The sequence below is a fragment of the Acomys russatus genome, chromosome 4 (assembly GCF_903995435.1).
Source record: "Acomys russatus chromosome 4, mAcoRus1.1, whole genome shotgun sequence".
Classification (NCBI taxonomy): Eukaryota; Metazoa; Chordata; class Mammalia; order Rodentia; family Muridae; genus Acomys; species Acomys russatus.
In genome coordinates this window covers 35,449,182-35,458,189 of record NC_067140.1, presented here as the reverse complement: position 1 = coordinate 35,458,189, position 9,008 = coordinate 35,449,182, and positions in this window count along the sequence as shown.

Below are 9,008 nucleotides of genomic sequence, written 5' to 3'. Positions count from 1 at the left end.
TGAAATATTTGAGCAGGGCAGTGGTGGCGTAGGGTGTTAATCTCAACACAGTGGAGACAAAGACAGGCAGACCTCTGTGAGGTCTAGACCAACCTGGTCTACACAGTAAGTCAGGGCATGACCCCCTGTTGATAAGCTACTCACAAAGACAGTCTAGGATTCAAATGACAAAGTGTTCCTTAATTACTATGTAAGTTCCTTTTTCTTAATAATGAATTATATGTCCTTACTCAACTAAAAGATGGATACACATAAGTCTTAGGTTTATGTAAGGAAAAATGATGTCTGCTCTAAAAAGGTCAGCCAATCTCCTTGAAAGTGGGGCTTCCATGGGAGTACTGGTGCCAAAGGGTAATTGGCCTAAGGGATGTTTTCTATTGGTAAATCTAAGGACCCAAGGTTGGGCAGGAAACAGACATGCAACCTGCATGCCTCCCACATTGAAAGAGTTTTTCTTTGCTGCCTGCGTTAAGGTGTCACTGCTCTGGCAGCTGGCTTATCCCTCTAAACATGAACCACTTCCACATGGACAGGTGGTGGTCATGCCTACTGCAAGGAGACATAGGGCATACAGTTGACAATGTACAGGTCAGCCTAATTAGGTCTCAGAAACTCAAAGGCTACAATTCATATGCTTATAGAGTTTATTTTACACATAATGCCTTTTCGTTTTCTCAGGGCAACTGACCTGTCTCTAAATGGGATATGTTTTCTTGGGGAAACAAGTAGCTGCCTAGCCTAAACATCTGGCACCATATAGCCTAGAGAAGATCATTTAGAACTAAATGGTGAAAGCTTCCATCTTCTATAGAAAAAAGGAGTGAAACAAAAACACCCACAACAAATGTAAAACCCAGGAACAATCAGAGCAAGGATAACAGGCTATCAAAAAGAGACTTGATACCTTATGCTCATATAGACAGGGAAGTGGTGCCCCTCAGTCACAGACATAGGGGAGGGAAATAGGGTGAAAGCGGGGTGGAGGGAGGAATGGGAGAATGCAAGGCATGGGATAAAAACTGAGATGTAATATGAATAAATTAATAAAAATGTAAAAAGAGGCCTAGGGCACGCTTAAATTTATGTAAAACTTAATGCCTTTTCTTTAGCTCAAGGCAACCAGCTTGTCTCTAAATAGGACACATTTTCTTGGGAAATGGGTAAGCTACAGAAAAACATTTAGAACTATACAATCTTGTTTTGGTTTCAATTAGATAATGATTGTATATTCTTTGGTAATGGTAATATTATGTTCCTACATTGAAAGAGGTAAAAAAGAAACAGACCTAGATGAAAGAGAGACTGCTAACTTAAGTCAGTCTGTATTTACATAAATTCAAACTACAGAACAATCAGTCTACTTATATTGCTAATCCTTCTACATTGGAATAGCTCTGAGACTGGCTGAGACATGAATGTCTATGCATAGCCAATACTTCTTGTTGGTTAAAGAATCCCTGTGACTTATTATCAGATGCCATTCTTCATATGGCATGAACAAAGATTTACAGATGTCTTTCTTCTGCTCTTTCATAGAGCTCAGAACAAGCCTTAATTGTTCTGTGCATCCTGGACACCTCATACATTTATAGCTTTAGGACTGTATAGTGTTTGTGAGAAAGTATATGTTTTCAGAACAAAAGAACCTAACACTGAAGCTGGATCAGACCTCACATTTCTCCAGCATGCTGAGACTCTGACATCCTTCATCCTTCATGTTCCAGCCCCAAGAGCTTAAGTTGATCAGAACAGGACAGCTTTGAAGAAAACACCTGATTCCAATTGCTCCAGCATTTTGGACTGTCCCACTCAGGACTTCTATTAAGCCTGGAATCTCTCAACATTTACAGATTGGACCACAAATGCTATTCCTAGCTTGTTTAACCATTTTTTCCAATTTTATTTGGGTATCTACAAGGTATTATTCATCCCAAACCAACTGAAAGAAGCCGAGAGAGAAGGAGAGAGAGAGAGAGAGAGAGAGAGAGAGAGAGAGAGAGAGAGAGAGAGAGAGAGAGAGAGAGAGAGAGAGAGAGAGAGAGTCTCCATTTCTTTTAAGGTCGGTTAGGTAGGATTTGGTTGTTATCTTGGGCTATGAATGTTTATTTTCATTGGGAGTTGGCTATGTTATTATTGGTCTTAAACAGAAAGAAAAAAAGATTGGATTCAGGACTTCATTCTTTAACTTTATCTTTCTTTCTTAGGAATGTAGATAAGGGTTGAAACAAAAAAGGTGGAATATGAAAATGTATAGGGAATGGGGAATATAAAAATATATAGGGATGATAGGACAAAAAGTAGATTATTGAATCTACTTATCAATTTAAGGCCTTAATTCTTATTCACAAATAAGGTTATTTTTCAATTCATTGGTATATAATTTTGTATGCTGATGCAAAATAAGTTTAATTTTGAAATATTGTTATAGAATTCAAACTTAAGATTATTCTTCACACAATATATATATATGTATATTCTAATATGAGGTAGTATACCAATACAACTCAATTATAATATGAGGCTTACTTCCAATACTTTCAAATTATTACAGGCTGTTTAGGATTATTAAGTAGTAGGTCAATTGTTAGTGATAAAATCATGGTCATATCAAATACTAGTATAATTTTATCACAAGAATATACATCCTATCAAGATCAGATAAACAAATTAAATAGCCCTATTTCACCTATAGAAATAGAAGCATTCACTGATAGTCTCCCAACCAAAAAATGTCCAGGGCCAGATGGCTTCAGTGCAGAATTCTACCAGATCTTCAAAGAGGAGCTAATACCGATACTCTTCAAGCTACTCCAATAGAGAGAAATGGATGGAAAATTACCAAATTATTTTTATGAGGCCACAGTCATGTTGATACCTAAGCCCCACAAAGACCCAATAAAAAAAGAGAGTTTCAGACCAGTATCTCTTATAAACATTGATGCTCATACTTGCAAAATACTCGCAAAATGAATACAAGAACATATCAAAGACATCATTCACCATGACCAGTTGCACTTCATTCCAGGCATGCAGGGATGGTTTAACATATGGAAATCCATCACTGTAATCCACCATATAAACAAATTGAAAGGGAAAAACCACATGATCAACTCCTTAGATGCAGAAAAAGCATTTGACAAAATCCAACACCCATTCATGTTTAAAGTTCTGGAGAGATCAGGAATACAAGGCACATACCTAAACATAATAAAAGCTATATACAGCAAGCCAATAGCCAACATCAAGTTAAATGGAGAGATACACCAGGAAATTCCTCTAAAATTGGGGACTGCTCACTTTCTCCATATCTCTTCAATATAGTTCTTGAAGTTCTAGCGAGAGCAATAAGACATCAAAAGGAGATCAAGGGGATCCAAATGGAAGAGGAAGAAGTTAAATTATCCCTATTTGCACATGATATGATAGTGTATATAAGTCACCCCCCAAATTCCAGAGAACTCCTACAGCTGATAAATATCTTCAGCAAATTGGCTGGATAAAAAATTAACTCAAAAAAGTTGGTAGCTTTCTTATATACAAATGACAAACATGCAGAGGAAGAAATTAGGAAGAGTAAACCCTTCATGACAGTCACAAGCAATATAAAATGCTAGGAGTAACTCTAACCCAGCAAGTGAAGGACTTGTTTGAAAAAAACTCCAAATCTCTGAAGAAAGAGATTGAAGATGACATCAGAAGATGGAGGGATACCCATTGTGCATGGATCAGGAGAATTAACATAATAAAAATGGCCATTTTACCAAAAGCAATTTACAGATTCATTGCAATTCCTATCAAAAATACCTACAAAAATTTTTGAAGACATTGAAAGATCAATTCTCAACTTCATATGAAGAAACAAAAAGCCCAGAATAGCAAAAACAATCCTATATAATAAAAGGTTCAATGGAATCAAATTGAAGATCCAGAGATGAATCCGCACACATTTGGTCACTTGATTTTTCACAAATAAAAAAAAAAAGCCAATCTATTCAAAGGAAAAATGATAGCATCTTCAAGAAATGGTGCTGGTCTAACTGGATGTCTTCATGTAGAAAAATGCAATTAGACCCCTGTTTGTTACCATGCACAAAACTCAAGTCCAAGTGGATTAAAGACGTCAACATAAAACCAGACACATTAAATCAGTTACAGGAAAAAGTGGGGAAAAGCCTGGAACACATTGGCACAGGAGAGAACTTCCATAACAGAACACCAGCAGCCCAGGCCTTGAGGTCAACAATTCATAAATGGGACCTCATGAGACTGAGAAGCTTCTGTAAGTCAGAAGACACTGTTAACAGAACAAAGCGACAGCCTACAGTCTGGGAAAAGATCTTCACCAGCCCTACATCTGAAAAAGGACTAATATCTAAAATATGTAAGAATCTCAAGAAATAAAACACCATCAAAACAAATAACCCAATTGAGAAATGGGGCCCAGAACTAAACAGAGAATTCTTAACAGAGGAATAGCAAATGGCTGAGAAACACTTAAAGAAATACTCAGCGTCTTTAGTCATCAGAGAAATGCAAATCAAAAAAACAAAACAACAAAAAAAACCAGAGATTCCATCTTATACTCATCAAAATGACTAAAATCAAATTTTAAAGTTACACCACATGCTGGCAAGGATGTGGAGAAAGAGGAACACTCCTTCATCGCTGGTGGGAATGCAAATTGGTACAACAACTTTGGAAATCTATCTGGCACTTTCTCATAAAAATGGGAATATGGCTTCCTCAAGACTCAGCTATTCCACTCCTTGAAATATACGCAGAAAATGTCCCACCACACAATAGGGACATATGCTCAACCATGTTCATAGTAGCCTTATTCATAATAGCCAGAACATGGAAACAGCCTAAGTGTCCTCAGTAGAAGAATGGATAAGGGAACTGTGGTACATTTACTTTGTGGAACAAAGGAATTCCCAAAATTTGTGGACAAATGGATTGAACTAGAAATGGTCATAATGAGTGAGTTCACCCAGAAGCAAAAAGAGTCAAATGGTATATAGTTATATCTAGACACTAGCCCAAGGGTCATGTCCCATGAAAGTTTTCATTTTCCAGGAAAGTGGGTCAGAGGGGAGGACATCCTCTTGGGACTCTAAGTGAGAGAAGCATGAGAGAATGGGGAAATAGAAGGATCCAGAGGGTTCTAGAAACCTATAAGAAAAACATTATGATGTGTGGATCTGGGCCGAGGGGTCCTGCTCAAACTATGGCACAAGCCAAGGACAATACATGCAGTAAACTTTGAACCAGAAGGAGAGAAACCTGTTCTTGAGGATCCCAAGTGTGAGATTGAACTGTCTAGTAAGAGAACAGGTGATGTTAATTCACTAGCAGGGCAACCACCCTGTGCAGGAGCTTAATTGCTACCAGATGAAAAAGATCCTCTGAACAGACTCTGGGAGGAGTTATAGAAATGAGCCAGAACTGGCGGCAGGGCGGATTGGAGACTTGGGATAGATTTGGCTGTTCATCGCTGCCCTTCAAAACACTCCTTGAGAAATCTGCTTGAGGGAAGGCTTCAGAGCTCAGGCTCCTGCTGAGACCCTGAGGTCTTATTACCCCTGGTTCCAGTGGAAGAAATCCTGCAGATCCTGATCGGAGAATTGTTCCTCTGGACTGATATCCTTAAGGTTTTGTTGTTGTGTCAATTAATCTTCATTTCTTACTGTTTTGGTTAATCTGGTTATAATTGACGTAGGCTCATGTTCCCTGGAGGGGGAGACTTGGTGGCACTCAGAGGAAGAATAGCAGCTTCCCAAGAAGAGACTTGATAACCTATGAGCATATACAGGGGGAGGAAATACCCCTCAGGAACAGTCATAGGGAAGGGGAATAAGAGGAAAATGGAAGGGAGGGAAGAATGGGAGGATACAAGAGTTGGGATAACCATTGAGATGTAACAAGATTAATTAATAAAAATTAAAAAAAAATAAGTTGTTAATAAAATATTTTGGTTAAGAAAATTGAGTCTACACGATACCCTACCCAGATCTAGGCGATGGACAGGACATTCTCCACAGTTGAGTGGAGAGTGGCGACTGACTTTCAAACGAATTCTAGTGCCCCATTTTTGACCACGTCCTCTTGATGGAGAGGCCTGGTGGCACTCAGAGGAAGGATAGCAGGCTACCAAGAAGAGACTTGATACTCTATGAGCATATACAAGGGAAGGAGGGCCCCCTCAGTCACAGACATAGGGGAGGGGAGTAGGGGGAAAGTGGGAGGAAGGTAGGGAGGGAGGAATGGGAAGACACAAGGGATGGGATAACAATTGAGATATAATATCAATAAATTAATAAAATATTAAAAAATAAGAAAAAGAATATATATCCTAGTCTTAACAGATAGATATGATTCTATAGACAAGGTATAATAGTTAGATAATGTCTTAAAAACTTGAGAGTCCTACAGAATATGGCACTTAAAGATGTTTTTATTATTTTAATGATTCTTTTAAAATAAGACAGGTTAACTCCTGGCAACACCCTGCCTACCTTAAAGAAGATGATGAGCATCAAATAACCACCTTATGGAGATGGCTTCTAATATGGAAAACAACCCACTGGACAAATATATCCTCATTTCTTCCACAGACAAAACTGTCTAAATGGGCAAGCTTGGATGCAAGTGGAGTTGATGGACAAATTGTGCCAAGTCAGGGTAAGCAGTCCTCAAGAGTTCAGCTTTACACATAATTTGTCAGAAATTCTTGGACAGAAGCCTAAAGATGATGCTCCAATCTTACAGATGGAGAGTTTTGGATGACAGATCAGGAAGCAAACTGTCATTTTATTTTTATTTTAGAAGCTGATAACCTGCACGTCTCGTTTACTCTAGAAATTAACATTAGTCCTTCTCAAGTCTCTGATGTGGTCAAAGACCAGATAGTTTAGTTTTACAAATAAGCTTAGTTGTTCAGTGGTTAGGAAGATACTTTTAGGCACAGATAAATGTTTTTAGGTTGATAGATATGAACTTTGATAGATACTGATTTAGATTCAAAACTTTAGACTCACCAAAATCGAATAGACAATATTTTTATCAAGGTTGCCAAATACCTTTTGATTAGACGTTATGTATCTAAGTCTTACCTATTGGTTTCCATAATTTCTCATAATTGTTCTTACCATATATTAAAAATATACCCTTTTTATTTAGACAGAAAAGGGGAATTGTTGGAGGGTGTTCTGATGAATTTTATGCTAACTACTTCTTGCTGTCTCTGTGCCATATGTTATACCTTGAATAAGAGCCTAACCTGTTTCACCAATGAAAGGTCATCATATCTGGGCAGGGAAAATGGTATAGTTTTGTCTCAGGGTCCCAGGCTTTGAGAGACAGAGAGAATCTTGGGAGGAAGAGTGACAGAAGGAGAAGAGGAGGAAGCAAAAGGCTGAGGCATGGGTTAGAGGAAGAAAGAAGCACCTGGTCTGCAATGATGGAGCTTAGGCCCAGATGATGATAATTAGCAGGTATTTGGGATTGCAGATTGGAGGTAGCTGAATAGAAATGATTAGAAACAGATGGCATGAGATTGGGACAGGTATGGTGTACCGGTCCAATCAGGCTGTAGTTTAGAGGATTAATATATGCCTACCCCCAGGATAACTAAGGCTATGTTAATATATATATTTTAAATGTGAATAGTGAAAGACTGATTAATGATAATGATGCATTGTAAAAAAAAAACATCAGAAGGAAAGAAGAATATTTTGTGGACTATTTTTATGTGTGGCAGTTTTAAATTATTAGTTTTCAAAATCAGTACTTTTTAATGCAAAGAATTTCACCAAAAATGTGTCACAGAATTTTGAGATGCATTAAAACAAGTTTAATTAGAAAAATGTGAAAACTCTAGATTATAAACTAAGGAATTCCATTTAAATCCTGTACTGAATGCTGTTTTCTATGACCTAATAAGGAAGCTTATATTGTTTCTTTCTTCCGCTGTGATCTGTCAATCAAAAAAAAAAAAAATGAAGAAAAGCTTAAGGTGACTCATATCACTTTATTTAGTTTATAAATAGAGGCTGTCATTTTTACAAAATTCTTTGTGTGTTTTTATGTTTATTTGTTTGTTTGTTTTCACTGTGTATCTGCTTCTCATGTTTATTTTCTTGGTCGAATTGAGATTATTTTCTCAGTTTTTAATAATGTGTATTATTATATATGCACATATATGAGAAAATCCAAGGATGAAGTTCCTAGATTGTAGATGAAAAGTTTGTGTTTGTGTGTGTGTGTGTGTGTGTGTGTGTGTGTGTGAGAGAGAGAGAGAGAGAGAGAGAGAGAGAGAGAGAGAGAGAGAGAGAGAGAGAGAGAAAAGAAAGAGAGTGAAAGATAGCTGTTGGACTAATTTTTTGACTCAGTAGTACCATTGCCTAGCCTGCCTTAGCAGGCTGTTACTGATACTTTAGTAATGCATTATATGTTATAAATATATTTTCTACTTTATTATCGTAAACAGAGATCGTATACGGATATTTTATGCAAAATAGACATATCTTATGTAAGACTGACTAATATAAGTAATTGACTTAATTATTTAATACTGTTTCTGTTGATTAAAAGTATGAAGGTATGTTAAAAGGCCAGCAGGTCTTAGAGTAAAAAATGAATAAGCTATATGAAAAATTGAGTGGGCGGTCCCCCTGACAGATGAGATGGGGACACACAGCCTCCATCCTAATTCACATCTTGGTCCTCAGATGAAGATATTACCTGGATGCTCATTACCAGATATTTTATTCATTTCATGTTGGTGACATAATACGCTCCTTGAAATTCTCAGATATTCTAATCACAAATTGAAAGCCCGCATTTCCCCAACCTCTGTCTGCTTTGCAAGAGTGCTAACACCCACTGCCTTGAGCTTTTATGATATCAGTGTATACGTTATTTAACTTATGGCAATCTGATTTCATTTCTGTAATGGACTCCACCATACTTTGATTTCTTGTTTCATTGTACTTCCCTCAAGTGCAAAT